The sequence below is a fragment of the Onychomys torridus genome, chromosome 17, assembly GCF_903995425.1.
Source record: "Onychomys torridus chromosome 17, mOncTor1.1, whole genome shotgun sequence".
Lineage (NCBI taxonomy): Eukaryota > Metazoa > Chordata > Mammalia > Rodentia > Cricetidae > Onychomys > Onychomys torridus.
Genome location: NC_050459.1, coordinates 7,800,472 through 7,815,947, shown reverse-complemented (window position 1 = coordinate 7,815,947; position 15,476 = coordinate 7,800,472). Strand labels below are relative to the sequence as shown.

The window sequence follows — 15,476 nt, the reverse complement described above, 5'->3', positions numbered from 1 at the left end:
AGCCGCAGGGCAGGGCATTTCGGTTCTTTGAAGGTTGCATTATGGTGACTTGAATAACCCATAATATAAAGTCTGAGTGCACGAGTTGGAAAACTTGCAGCGTATAAACTTTTACTGAGCTAAACGTCCCTTCATTAAAGGGGGACAGCACCTTTGAACTGCGGGGCGAACGTCTGCGTGGTAATAAGCTCCGTGTGGATTATGACGTTTCTATTTGATGTTTAACGGTTCTCGGAATGGCCCCCCCGCATATCTGAGAGTCTGACTGAGGTGAAAACAACCTAGCTGAGAGCCTCAGCACTGGCCTGCAGGGCTTTCTCAGGTATTAACCCTGGTTCTGCTGCTCTGAGGAGCCTCAGGGGGCCTTTGCAAACAGCTGGGAGGAATTTTGTTCAGGCTTGCAGGCACCAGGCCTGTGCTCACAGGCGACTAGGGTGCTACTGAGAACAGCCTTTGCTTGTGGCTGTCACTCCCCTTGGAGAAGGCCTAAGTTGAAGAGGACAAAGGAGCAGGGGCTCCAGCCTAGGAGCAGGCCAGTGGCGGGAAGCACAGGCCTCCTCCAGGGATGGTTTTGACAGCCCCGTGCTTGCAGCTCACAGTGCTCAAAAGGAGGCTGTTGGCAGAGGGCTGGAGGGAGGTGCTCTTGGCACTGAGAGTCACAGCAGAGCAGATGGGCTCTCCCCGTCTAGACAGAATGGTAGTGTCCCAGACGGAAAGGTCTCCCAGGCCAGACAGTCCTGAAGCACCACCCTGCTGCGGGGCCTCTGAGGCCCAGGAGGAGGAACATAAGAGAACAACAGCACTGTCCTCGCTGGTGGTGTAATTAGCAGGGTGAGCTGTCTCCGTAGCCTCTCTCTCTCTCTCTCTCTCTCTCTGTATCTGCTTACATGTGTTGTATGTGTGCGTATGTGTGTGCATGCCTGGGTGTATGTGAGTGCATGCTTACATGCGTATATGTGTGTGTATGTGTGTACATATGTATGTGTGTGTATGTGGTTTGCAGTTCCCTACACATTACCCATGAGCTCTGTGTAACAGCCTTCCACCTGGTTTTCCAGGCAACTGTAGAAAGTAAACCATTCTGTAGCTGGATTTGCTTTGCAAGCAGGACAAAGAAATTCCCTATCCATAGTTTATTTCAAACGTCATATTTCTAAAGCAGATGCCCGAAAACTCAGAATCCAAACAATGATGCGACTAAGTTGCCTCAGATTTTGCATTTAAAAGGATGTGTAGGAATGAATATTAGTGGGGAGGATGGATATTTTCAAATTGTGGACTCAGCAAACATGAAAATCCTATGCTTAAGGCATAAGCCCTTTGCAGCTTTTCTGTGCTGAGGGCCTGACTCTGCTGTCTTCTCCAAAGGGAGTGCTGCTCGCATGGCTCTTGTAGCTATTGGTGTGTGTGTGTGTGTGTGTGTGTGTGTGTGTGTGTGTGTGTGTGTGTGCGGGCTTGATGGTATTAGCATAAATTTGAATGCATTTATTTCTGTAGATCTTGGTTTGCAAAGAGCACCGGGGAAGTAAGTTTGTCCCTTTCCTGGTAATGTGCGTACAAGGCACAAGGCATCGTGTACGTACCTGCTTTAGAACATGTGTGTCTTGGGTTCATTTATACACAGAGCAAAACCATCTCAGTGTATCTCAGTGTTTGCTTCGATCAATGCCTGGGCCCTCTGCTAATAGACAGGACAATTAATTGTCTTTGTCTAAAGTTGACACAGATTTGAGACACATGGTCTGTGCTGTGTTCATGGGGGTTAACCAGAGACCTCTTTTGTACAAAACAGTGTGGAACACTAACACTGAATGTGGATGTTCCCTCCACTGTTATTTCAAGACACCTTTTTAAAATATGTGTAGGTCTTGTGAAAGGTGCTGCATGGCAATGTCCAGAATGCCATCCTGCTGGAACAGGCCCCACAGTGGACAGGAAGGTGTGCACGACAGTGGAGTCAGGAGGCACCATTCTATGGCCCTGGACTCCGTATTCTTCAAAGAATGTGCATGTGGCTATTCCAGAGAAGCATTCCCCTCTCTCCCAGGAGTCTGGATGTCCTAGAGGAATGCATCCCAAGCAAATGAGATGACATGACAGTATATGGAAAACGTGGTCCCTGTCCTCAGTCCCCATGCTGCCTTGGTCCTTACGGGATCAAGTTGAGAAAAGGATAGAGGCTTTGCTACATGCATAGACACATGGCTGTCAGGAACAGCCATGAGTCTATTTTAGCCTGTGTTTTGTTGACCTCAGCAGCACTTAGTATTAGGCCTGATACATAGTCTAAGATTGCCATTGAAAATGAAATCTAGAGAGGTCTCTAGAAATGGGAGACATGACAATCAGATAACAAACAGTGTCAGCCTCCATACAATAGGAACTTGGCACAAACTAAAGACACAGCTGTTGCTCCAAAATTGTCTCTCCAAATATGGGTTTAGAATGGCTAAATCTCACTGTTAATAGAGCTGAGAAGTTGCTGCCTTTGAGCTTGGGCCTATAATAATTTAAGGTCACATTATATGGTGTTTAGTAATTTAAGGAGAATTATTTTTAATTCAATAGAAACATATCTATCATAAAATAATTTACTTCAGAGAGGAAACTATTTTCTATGCTCCATGGAGATGTTCATCATTTCTCTGTCCTCAGCATCAAACTAGTAAATGAATCTTTTCTCAAAAACTAAAAGCCCACATCTCTACATAAGAAAATAGAAAAGTCAACTACAGACAAAGTACAATGCAATCGTTTCTCAAGCTGCCCTTGTCCAGGTAACTCTAGGGTTAGACAGCGGCTTGTACTTGAGGCGGCTATGGAAATGGTGATGAGTGGGTGTTTCAGAACGTTGGGATTCTAGGGAAATTATTTTTGTTGTACATGAGGTTTTTCTGCTTTCAAGTTTTAGCATCAGCAAAATACTGTGTAAATTTTAAAACAATAGAAATACTTTTTTAGCAGTTGACCAAAGAAGATCGCCCATCGGTATTTCTGAGCTCTGTTACACGTTCTTGGGGGTCCTCTACAAATCCTTCCCAGAGACCCACTTTCCCTGTGGACTCCCTGGGGTTGCCTCCTCAGCTTTGCACATTGCACCTGCTCCTAGGAAGCAGCTGTCACACCTCAGTTGCCTCTCACCTTATTGTCACCGCTGTCTGTAGCTGGTTCAGTCTACTGCCCATCCCAGCCTCCCTTGGGAATCCCATAAGGCATATGATGGAGACACCTTCCCCTCTCCAGGCTGAATCCCGCTATGTGTTTATATCTTCCTTTCTGCTCTGAAGTCACATTGGGTTTTCCAATGCAGGATTTCAGTAGGAATTCCATGGCTTGTCCTGGTTCTGCCTCTCTCCTCCATGGGTCTCCAGTCACAGGGTCCCTGTCAAAGATCATCTTCTTCCTTTCATCAGCCTTGGTGACCAGTCTGGTTTTCATTTGAACGCCTGTGTCTAACGGCACCTTCCTCTGTTTTGAATCTTTCAGTGGCTTCATATATTGCTCTGAGATAAATTTGAACTTGATATTCCTGCCAGAACATTTCATGGTCCTCTTCCGAGCTGTCCATGTGGTCAACTTTTCCAAGACTTCTTGGTGTTGAACATGCAATCTTTCCTTCACAGAATATTTCCACTCTGTGATTGGTGAGACCAAGCTGCTATCTCTTTTTCAAAACCAAATCTACCACCATCTACCCCTAGAGGCTTCCTATGAACATGGAAAACTAAGACAGAATCCTCTTCAGAATCAGTCTATGTACTGCCTGAGGGAGACACTGTGATCCCAGCAACGTGTTCATGTAAACAATTCTGTCACTGTGAAAGACAGCATCATGCACATGGAGAAACTGGTCTACCTGCTGTAGGAAAAGGATAGTCCCTGGTTTCCACATTCATAGTCCTCATCACGCTTCATTTTGTTTCAGTATAACCATGGAATAGGAGCCGATGCTGGTGAGGACACTGTCAGCGGAGTTGGAAGGCTCAGGAACCACAGTGGGATTCCACTGATCCCAAGAGAATGTTGTGTAAGTCTGAGACAGCAGAACCCAAACCTAAGGACCCGAGACACACAAGACACAGCCCATATCCCAGGGCTGACTGTTTTACACTAAAGGTCATTTTTATAAGTGGAAGTTCACTCTAAAATTGTGATAAAAAGTGTAGACCAGGAAACACATGAATCAGAAAAGAGTCATGCACCACCACTGTCACACATTGTGCAGTGTGCACAGATGAGTGTGTCGTCTTCGTGGTGTTAACAAACCACTTGCGTCTCCCCAAATGTGTGAGCAACATACTGAGCGCACTATGTCATCGCAAGGGCTGCCCTGGCTCTGGGAGGCAGGAAGCTTTCAGTGGTTAAGCTTTCATCTCAGGGACCCGAGGGTCGCTCATGTGGGTTGTCAGTGGTTCTGTGTGCCCTGGCCATCACTTTCTTCCCTTTGTCTTAGAGACAGGCCCTGGCGGGACCCCCCCAAGTCCCATGCCATGCCGTGTACAGTTTAGTACCTGTCTCTTGGGTGACTCAGTAGATGCCTGACTATGTGTAACAGATTTGGATCTGTTGAGGGACAGAAATGGCTCATCATTTTGACGTCAGGATATGTCTTGCCTCTTCCTGTGTTTTGTTTATAAGCACTGTGCCGTGTTGAAAGGGACCAATACCCAAGACCACAGGTGATGGAGATATGATGAGTATGTGTGGAGTTCCCAAGCATCAAAGCCTCCAGGCTCAAGCCTCAGTATAGCCTTTCCCGACCCTGTGACCTTCCTCTGGCTGCTGAGACTCTGTCAGCTAAACACATACCTGGGAAACTGGGAGACGGTTTAGTAGGTAAAGCTCTTGGGATACAAGCTCATGTGAGGACTCAAATTAAGGCAAAGAAAACAAAATTGGTGTGGCGGTGCGTGCCTACAACCAACAAAGCAGGTGTGGTTGTTTGTGACTATAGCCCCTAGTGCTGGTGGGACAAAGACAGGCAGATGCCTGGAGCTCCCCAGTCAGCCAGTCTAAGGAGGAAAGCTCCAGGTTGTTAAGTGTGAGCACAAGGTGGAGAGCAACTACAGAAGATGCTTATGTTTGACTTCTGGCCTCTAGACATACCTGTACACATCCGCACACACCTGTGTCTCACCTGGGGCCTCCTTCTACAATGCCCATGTGGGTGGTGGCCCCTGGGTGGGATGAGCAGAGCTTTCCTGGGCAGCTGCTCTCAGCTCTAAGAACTGTCATTTCCAACCCACCATCACTTCACGGGGTCAAAGTGCTTTGTACAGACGGATTTCCCAAGTTCTGTTGGACATTCGTCTCCACACAGCAAGGCTTCTTATGACTCGTTTGTCTAAACCAGGCATGGTTTTAGGCTGCTACGGTGCCAATTGTGCTTTTCTTTACTTTCACATTATGTGGTGCCCTGATACACATTTTTGAAAATCAGTCAATATTCAGAAGCAGTGACAAAAAATATTGACCCAGCGTCTCTCACTTAAAATCCTGATGTGCACCCAGACGTCTGGCAGTACCAATGCCAAGTCTTCTTCTCACAGTTTCACATTTCTTTTCCTTTGAGGCACATCTGCTGTACATTTAATTACCAATAATTGCCCACCAGGTGGAATGGTACAAGAAGTAAATATCAATAATTAGTAATTGTGTAAGACAGTTCATTTTTTTTTCCTTTGGAGAGATTTATTTCTACCGTTGCTCTCGAGCATAGCCCTTGAAATATGAGATAATGGATTTTTATTGATTTTCAGCAGAACATTGAAGATGTACAAAATACATTTCCATAACTTTGATAGCCATGAGCTTGAGGACATATTGATCTGAGAGACGTGATACATTTGTTTGTTTAGAATATGATCCTTATGAAAGGAAAGGATGCTTACCAGTAGATGGATATGGCATACCTCGCTGGAAAAGGAAGCATGTAGATTGAATACATGCAGCCCTGTCCAGAGGGTTCAGAGCCCCATGCAGGCCCATGCTGGGCCAGCTCAAGAGTGACCTCAGCCTTCACCATCTATGTGAAGTGTGCACATAGGAGCCACCATGTTTGTGTGTGTGTGTGTGTGTGTGTGTGTGTGTGTGTGTGTGTGTGTGTGTGTGTTTGTGTGTGTGTGTGTTTGTGTGTGTGTGTGTGTGTGTGTGTGTGTGTGTGTGTAAGGAGGGCTTGGAAGAATGCGAGATCACACTCTGGTTTTCTCAACAGCCAGCTAAGTGGCTCTGTGGTCAGGGTCTCTTCCAGGGAAATTATTCTTCCCTGTGAGCTGCCAAAAGCAAGTGCCTCTGAGGCTCTTCAATAAGGAATCCTCTTTTCTTGCTGAGATGAGAGAGGTCTGCAAAGTTCATTCAGATGCAAATGGTATTAGTGAGAAATGAAGTGTTAATTTATTTGTCAGAGAGCCCCCTCAGCCTAGATTAAAATAACCGGACCACAGCAGCCTCTCTCCAGTTACAGCAGCCATCTTAGAAAGTAAATCAGTTAGAAGCAGCCTATCCAGTCAGCCCATCTGTCTATTGATCTGGAGGCTTCAAGCAGGAACCTGACAGCTCCCAGGCAGTGTGGCTGCATTATCCAGTTCCCATGGAAGTCAGATAGGATTTACACCAGGCCCTGGTGGCTGGTCATGCCCTGTTCCTGTGGTGTCCTCAAAGGGTAGTGGAAGGGCCCAGATGCACAAGAGGCAGGGTGAGGTTCCTGCCTCTTTTATTCATTCTGTGTGACTTGTATTAGAAAAGAGCACACACAAAAAGAGAATTCAGAGATACAGCTGACACAGCTGCTGTCTGGATCCTTGGCACAAGCATGTGAAAATGTGTGAAGCTAGACAATGTCTGTCCTGCTTATATGGGAGGGTGTGAGCAAGCCTTGGAAATCAACAGAAACACGGAAGCCAATAGACAGAGTCAAAACACAATGCATCGCCTGGTAAAGGTCCATCCACATGGTCACTAAACATACGGGAAGCCGAGCAACTTCGTCAGCAAGGTGAAGCACAGGTGGCATGTCCATCTGGTGCCTGCTCCTCCTGTGCTTCAAGGTGGGAGCTCCCAGCAGGCGGGCGGTCTGTCTCTCAGAACTGGATTTCCATCTCTGATCGGCTGTCTTCTTAAAGCAAACCCTACTATCTTAACGTCCAAGTTGTTAAGAGACTGGCTCTTAAGAAGCATCTGTTGTTGACCACAGCCTCATCCTTTTTGAAAGACACAAGTTGAAGCTGTGTGGTATAATTCTCAGCCTGAACAGCTTGTAGTCTGATTAGGGTCTGAACACAATAAGTCAGAAAAGTTCGGAGCAACATATTCAAAGAAATGATCTTGCAGCCATGTAGCCAGGGCCTGCCTTGCCCAACAGTCCAGATGAATCTCTCCCATCCACGGTCCCACAGCTGCTTATAAAAGAATCACTCAGAGGCTTATATTAATTGCAAACTATATGACCTATAGCTTCAGCTTCTTGTTAGCCAGCTCTTATATCTTAAATTAACCAATTCCTATCAACCTATGTGTTGCCACATGGCCATGGTGTTACCAGTCTGCTGGCATCTTGTTGCTCCTTGGTTGGTGGCTGGTTTCTCTTGATTCTGCCCGTTCTTTTTCTCTGTATCTCTGCTTGGATATACTGCCTGGCTGTAAGCTTTCTTGCCATAGGCCAAAACAGCTTTATTTATTATCCAGTGGGAGCCACACATATTCACAGCATACAGAAAGACATCCCACAGCACAGCAGTATGGATACCAGAGTCACCCAGTCTCCCTCCCCCTGAAGTAGAAGTGTTAGTAGAAATGCAGAAATAACCCACTCTTGAATTTCAAATTATAACTAGATTTTTTTTTCTGCTACTGAAATTATACTTTCAAAGATTCTCAATGTTTCCAAGAATAATTCATTAATAGAAGCAAAGCAAAGTGCACGCACCCAAAATAGAAGGTCATTATCTGGTATTTTTATGGGAGAAAGTAGCATGAATATTGTCAAAGAAAGTGTGTTTAAGAGCAAAGTTGTATTTAAAAATTAATCGCTGATCTTTTCTAATTGTATCCTTTGTCCCCATCCAGGATGTCCTTTGTCTCTACCACGGGAGGATTCAGCCTTCCAGCATCACCCGACTCCAGGCTTGCCTGCTGGCCCTCAGCAGTGCCAAGATTCAATGTGTTCAGAGTCTGCCCAATGCGGGGTTCAGGGTGGAAGTGGGTTCACGTAGTCCCTGCCTGTGAAGCCTGTCGGCTGTGGTCCCGGTGTGGCTTTTGTCTCACTATGTGCAGACAGATTCATTCCAGGCTCTCTGCAGATGTTCTCTAGCTAACTTCGATCACACTCCAGGCAGCTGTGGCTCTTGTGTCGCAGGGCACCCTGGAATCATCATACAGGATCTCTCTCACCACCAGAGAGGAAACAGGCACAGGGATTCCAGGAGACTTGCTTGGTGATGATGTCAGAATCACTTTCCTGTGGCACTGTCACCATTTGCTTCCTGAGCACTCCGCAGAGAAGGCAGTGGGTGTCCAAGAGGGGGAGAAGCCTGTTTGAGTCGAAAAAAACCTTCCCAGGACACACTCCGGTTTTTGTTTCTGTTGTTAGGTGGAGTTTCTCTATGTATCATTTGGCTTGCCTGTAGCTCACTATGTAGATCCTGCTGGCCCTGAACTCTGCCATGCACCTGCCTCTGCTTCCCAGGTGCTGGGTTTAAGGACCCGAAGAACACATTTTTCATAGAGAATTAGGAAGCCAGTCTGAAAACATCAGACATACCCGCCTCATATTCCTTTTTTTTTTTCTTTCCCCAGAATGATGTGGAACAGTCTGAAAGCCATCCAGATCTAGCCTAACATAATAACAAAGTATGTTTGGAAACATAAAATATCATTGCAGAGGACTATTTCCAAGAAATCCAGCTCATAGCTACAGTGGGGAAGTTACAATAGTTCCCCACGTTCTGCTGCCGGACCTAAGGCTGCAGAGGCTCCAGAGGATTTTGCTAAACGAGAACTGTCTGAAACTGCATTAAATCTCCCCCGAATCACACTGAGCATCATGAAACAGCCCATCAGCCCTGTCCCACATCTGTCTGCTGTACTCTGCTGTGACCAGGAAGAAAGTGCATCCCATTGCCTGTGCTTGGCTTTCAACCTTCAGCTGCGGGTGTCACCTGAAACCAAATGCTGTGTTGTCTGGTTCACAAACGCGCACAACACACTGTGTTCATAGTCACCCCATTACGTGGTTCCCCTTACGCTCTCCTACTCCTACTTCTGAGTCTTTCTTAGTGTTCAGGTTTCATGCAGGGGGTCGCATATCCTTGCAGGGAGGAGTGTGTTATTCCAAGAGCCTAGATGATCCTGCTGATTGCAAAGTTTCAGGGCGGCTGCGTGGACTCACGACCCAGGGTCACTCACCCACGTGCATCATTGCTGCATCTGTCTGGCTCCCTAGAACCCAGATCAGAGGAATTTAAAGAACTTCATGTAGTCTCTTCTCGTTCCTTCCCTGGAAGTGCACTGAACACACCTGTCAAGGACAAGCAGAATGGACCCTTATGGGTTCAGCAAACAAACATTTGTTAAACACCTGCTGGACTGCAATGTGACTGGTCACTATCACCTCGAATCAACTCTATGGCTGCTTTTCAAGCTGGACTGCTGCACCAAAATGAGCCAGCAGAAGTGGTGGGAACCACAGAGCAGCGAAGGAAGGGGACAGGAGAAAACAGAGGACTGATTTTAAAGAATGGTGTCCCCGGGTGACTAGGATGAAGGCCTTTGTGCCAGAGTTCTCTGCAGCATCTAAAGGGTCTTTTTGATGATGTATTGGGAACACATGGAGCTATTGTAGGGCGAGAGCATTGGGAGAGCTTGTGTGGAACACTTTGTTTAGAACAGGGTGAAGTTTAGTAAGTAAGACATTTAAAGACAAGGTAAAAACATAGGTGTGGGGATAATAAGGAGGAAAAGTGACCCAGGGGAGGAGCCAGAACCAGAGAAATCAGAAGCAATTTTTTGTTTTGTCCCTGCATCTTTAGACTCCAGTTCTGTCTCTAGGTCTCATTTTAAACCAGCTAGGATTTGTTGGCCTGGGAGCAGCATTGTTCGGGGTGGACCTAGATCCCATCCTTAGCAGGAGTCACGTCTAGTCCCTTTTACCTGTGGAGTACTGCAGCAGTCATGGGGTCCAGCTGGTCCTGAGGCTGTTAAGCTGATCTGAGCTGGTGAGAGAGACAGAGATGAACTGATGCAAGGAAGGCTCAGTCCAGATGTTTCAGTTCTGAGTCCCAAGTCCATGGTCAGAGTGGCAAGAAGAGGGATGAGTTAGATGGTCTTTGGCCCATTAGTCTGTTTTAGAGGTCACCTGCACTTATTTCAGGGGTTTGGAGGTATCATCTCCTGATAACTGCTTCAAGGCTAGCAGAAGGGCACTGAGGGGAGCAGGGGTCAAACTGTCTCAAAGGAGGTCCCACCCAAGGAGCCATGAAGACATTTGACAGTTGGCAAAGATCCAGAACATAAGACAGGAGGTAATAACTGTACAACTTTGTTTTTATAAAGCTGCATGCAGAAAACAATAACATCAAGATTAACATGAGTCAATATAACATAGGGTTAAATATAGAGTTAACATAAGGTTAACTGCAATTGTACAGCTGGCTGGACCATGGCCAGAGTTCTGTAGAAGGATAAGGTCACTGTAATTAGCTGTTTGTTACATCAGACCCCTGTGTAAGGACAAGCACCTGGAAGTTTTGTAAAAGAAGTCAAAGTCAGCATCTGAGGAATAAATCTAAACAGAAGGGGTCTAAGGGATATTCCTTTTAATATGATGAACTTTGTATGTTTGTTTTAAATAGTAACAATATAAGCCAATATTTAATAAACAAACACTGTATCTTAAGTAAAACAATTTTTGGTTAGGCACAATTTGATAAGATAAAATGCACAATTTGATAAGATAAAACTCTAGTAATTGGGACTATTTTCACTGAATTAACAATCAAGGCTGAAGCCAGCTCTTTCTCCTGCTGATACACGAATCTCTAGGTTACCACATACTGACAACAGCAAGCATGTTTCTTAACATCAGGTTATTTAAAAATAGGTTGGCTGTTTAGAAGAATAACTTCTAAGGCAAGATAACCAAATTAAATGAGCTTTTAACTTTTGGGATTTCTTAGAAAACATGCATAAGCCAAAGCCTGTGTACTCCTTGTGGGCTTCAAGGTGAGTGTGGTGCTGGCCCCAGAACTCTCTACCTGGGTAGGGACTAGATTATATATGCTAAAAGCACCACAGGTGAACCCAGACCGGAGAGAATCTCCTTCATCTAAGTCCTGAAGAATCTGAGAACATGGGATATCACTTAATAGAATCATTTGTTGATTCTACAAATACAAAACCAACTGTCAAAGACATTGCTTGGGTATTCTGAATAACTTCCCAAAGCTATGAGTTTGATGAGAGAGTATCTGGCACCTTCCTTCAATGAGGGAACATGGCTGGTTAGGGTATAGACCTGAAATTAACTTCTGCTAAGAGGAAGAATTGGGTGCCAGGGTAAAGGACTTGACTGATTGAACTAGCTTGCTGGGCCTGTACCAGCCAGTAGTAGGCTTAGGTACAAGGTTTTCCTGTTTACAGCACACTCATACGTCAGATTTGTAAACAGTGGGGGCAGAGTTGAAAGATGCTTCCCTAAAGTACCCTGTGGATGACATCATAACATGCTGATGTATTGGACAGAAATGATAAATATAGACCATGAATGGAAACTTCCCAGCTGACTGGAGCCCCTCAGGAGGACAGCAGGGGGCACTGAGCATGACGGACAATCGGAAATGACAGACAGAAAGACAGATTCTTGGTTCCTTCATGTTGGAGGTCAGATCTAGAGCAAATAAGCACTAGTCTTTGGTATGTAGATAATGTTTAAAGTCACTGGACAAAAATGAGTCACCTTTGTAGGCGACTATAATTTGTATTATAATACAAATTATTATATATATATATATATAATAATTTGTATTATAGTGAAGGACTCCTATCCAGGTTCAGTGTTTGGAGGCTAGTGTGGGGAGAATGTGAACATGAGCATGCTGGGAATGGGGAGAAATGTGATCAGGAGAACTTTGTGTCCAGGGTGGCCAGGATGTGGTAAGGAAAGTGAGGTAGCTGGGATCTGCAGCGGCTGTCGCAGTGGCTTCTGGAGAGGAACATCTCCTAAGGCTGAGGGGACAGAAGCCTGTATGCAAGAGCTGGGAACAGGCAAGGTGGGGAAGCGGGCAACCGGTCCAGAGCTCACCTGGATGTCTTCCCCTTTATGAGAGCAAAGGGACAGGGTGTCTGTTGGATGAAATAAGGAATAAAAAATAAATTAGTAAACCCAAACACAAGAGAGAGCATGGTGTGTGCAGGTAGAGGTGAAGGGGTGGGTGCGGATGGAGAAGAGGAACCATGACTTCTGAAGAGATAGGCAGCCGAAACTGCAGAGAGAAGCGGGAGGTTGGCCGTCACTCTAGTTCCCCTTTGAAGATCAAGGTTGAGGAGTCACGGAGACTTGAGCAATCATTGTGTGGGTGAGCAGGTGACAGAGGGGAGAAGGGGAAAATGAAGCCGAATGACGCCAAGCTCAGGGGGTTGCGGCTGCCAAGTTCATGCGGACATTTTATCTGACCGAGGACTGCACTCATCATTAAGGTTTTGCCTGGATTTTGGGACAAGTTGGACAAGATGCCCCAGGATCCTTAATGGCCACCAAGCTGACCAGTGGTTTGTCCCAGCACTAGCATGATTGCCAGACAGTGCTGTGTAGCTCAAGGTATCAGTCACTTCCCCAAGTCAACGCACGCTCCTCGTGACTTGCTTCTGTCTCCATTCTTCTCCACTTTACCCCTTACACATAATAATTTTCATGGCTTAATATGTATGTCTAGCTTTAAATCATTTTTCAATTTTGTTGCTTGTGCAAGTATATGTATGGGGGTACATCTGTACCACAGTATGTGTATGGAAGTCAGAGGGCACCTTGTGGCGGTTCATTATTTCCTGCAACCATTTGGGTCACAGGGATTGAGGGGTTGAACTCAGGTCATTAGGCTTGGGCGCAAACACTTCTACCTACCGAGCCATCTTACAGGCATGTGGAATGTGACTGTCTTACTTTTTTGTGAGGGAAATGAGCCAATCCTTTCTCCCCATTTCAAATCATACTTTGAGAGGGCGCTTTTCTACTGCTGTGCTAAGACGCTGTAATGAAGACAACTTATTTTTAAAAGGTGTTTAATTGGGCTATGGTTTCCGAGGGTGAGAGACTGTGATGGTGGAGCTGAGTCATGGCAGTGGGAACAAGTGAGAGCTCACGTTTTGATCCACATGCAGAGACAGAGAATGCACGCTGAGAATGGTGGGAATCTTCGAAAACCTCAAAGCCTATGCTCCAGTGACACACCTCCTCCAACAAGACCACACCTCCTAATCTTTCCAAATAGCTCCACCAACTGGGGATCAAGTATTCTAATATATGAGGGGCATGTTCATTCAGACTATCATACCCTCCAATCCGAATCCTTTGTGTACACCCTTAGAACATCCCTTCACATATTCAGTTCATCCGATTCTCCAACCTCTGGTTCAGCAAACACTTACCTACAGTGTGCTGGGAATACAGTGCGGGCAAAGTTCCACAGCCTCTGACCACAAGTAGCATACAGTTCAGACAAAATGCTTTGCAGTGAACTTTCCAGCGGCAACTTAACTCCTTCACTTCTTCATTTATAACCGGGCAACAAGCCATAGACTACATTTCCCAGAATGCCTTGACACAAGGTGTGGTGTGTGAATAAGTTCTAGCCAATGGCTTGCAAGTTCAAACACCAGGTCTAACCATGCAAAGAATCATCTAAAGCCAGGTTGTGACTTTCCCTGCAGAGTCTCTTGGAATTCATTTTGACTGCTGAAGGCAGGTTGGCCATCGTGAACAGCTCTGTGGAAGGCAGAAGTTGTGTTTGAGTAAAGTGAGATTCTCGGAGGAGCCTGGATCCTTCAGAGTTCCAGTTGGCTCTGCTCAGCTCTTTGAGCAACAAGATAGAGCCCTGTTGTTTAAGCTTCCGGTATTTCAAGAATTCATTTATGCATATGTATGTCTAACTAAAGTAGGAGTTTCCACCCCAAGAATGTTGGACGAGTTAAGAAGACATAATGGGATTCAGTCTGGTGCCTTGAAGAATTTTCCCTCAGTAGTTACTTTGAGTTGAGAGGGGAGTGTTTGAAGTTTGATGCAGTCATAGAGGGCATTACAGGTGGGGAGGAACAGTATTGAGAAGTATTAAGAGGATGCATAGGCCACACATCAAAGACCCAAGGTTCTTGACGCCATCTGAGTATACCACAGAACCAGTGGCAGGGTATAAACCTGGCACGGTTATGAGAGAAAGGCTGGCAGGGACCAGATTCTCCCTGATGATGTAGGCATGGAAACAGTTCTGCTCTTGATTCTAAAAGGAAACAGGAGGTTACCCAAGAGTTTTACAATAATCAGACCATGACTTTTAAACTTTTATGCTTATTGTGTGTGGCAGAGAGAATTCATTGCTCAGGGCAGAAGGGCAGGAAGACCACCCAGGAACTCACCCTAGTTTTTCCTGCTGTTTGCTCTGGATAAGGGAGCTACAGTGACAGGCAAGTTAAAGTCTCCTGGGAGAGTGGAGCTTGCCCTCCCTGCCCTGAACTCCCCATGGAGGTCAGGCGGATTTCCTTAAGGTGAGATTTACCTTCTCCATCGTTCTGTGAACAGTGGCATGTGCAGTCTATTGCTCCCTAGCATACCCAAGACGGTAGAGCTGTATTTTACACACTGTTGTGTGTTCCCAAGCATCCAGCACAGCGCCTTGCTCACAGTTGGTGCTCAATACATATTTATTGATTTAGTTAACGGATGGATGAATAAACAATGGTTGTATAATTCTTCCCAAAGGAATCCAAAGATGTGAGCAGAGCTTGCTGGAAGGCTCCTTGGAGAGTTGTTTGTTTGCTGGCTCTGTTGATATTTGTAGCTAAGGCAGCAGAGACTGAAAGACGGGGTCTGATTTTGCAAATTCATTTGCCTGTGCAAACAGCCATGCCATAGACTCATGCACAGGACTGAGGAAGGGAATGGTACGATCTCATTTCTGGCAGATAGCATCCAAAAACACCACATTAGTCCACTTGCTCTTTTGCAACCTGGTGGCCTTTCACTTCTTTGGGTGATTCAAGTTTGAGTGGCAAGATTTGTTAACAGTTTAATTGAGTCTCTTTAATCATTATGGTGTTTTTTGTTTGTTTGGTTTTTTTTTTGTTTGTTTGTTTGGTCTTTTTTTTTCGTGACTTAAGATTCCAAGTATTGGGAAGAATGGGGAAACAGCAAAATAACTCTTATGCAAGATTTTGGAGTTGATCATGACTAAATAGAACCGAATAATTCACCCAAAGCCATGTAATTGTCA

General features: G+C 45.5%; 1 long non-coding RNA gene across 1 annotated transcript; it reads left to right on the top strand.

Annotated features, from left to right (window-relative positions):
* Window positions 1-653: 653 nt before the first annotated feature.
* Window positions 654-8,605, top strand: LOC118568942. The gene is made up of 3 exons (XR_004943004.1): window positions 654-831; window positions 3,926-4,027; window positions 8,065-8,605. It is a non-coding gene; the product is annotated as an uncharacterized LOC118568942 (long non-coding RNA).
* The last annotated feature ends 6,871 nt before the right edge of the window (window positions 8,606-15,476 follow it).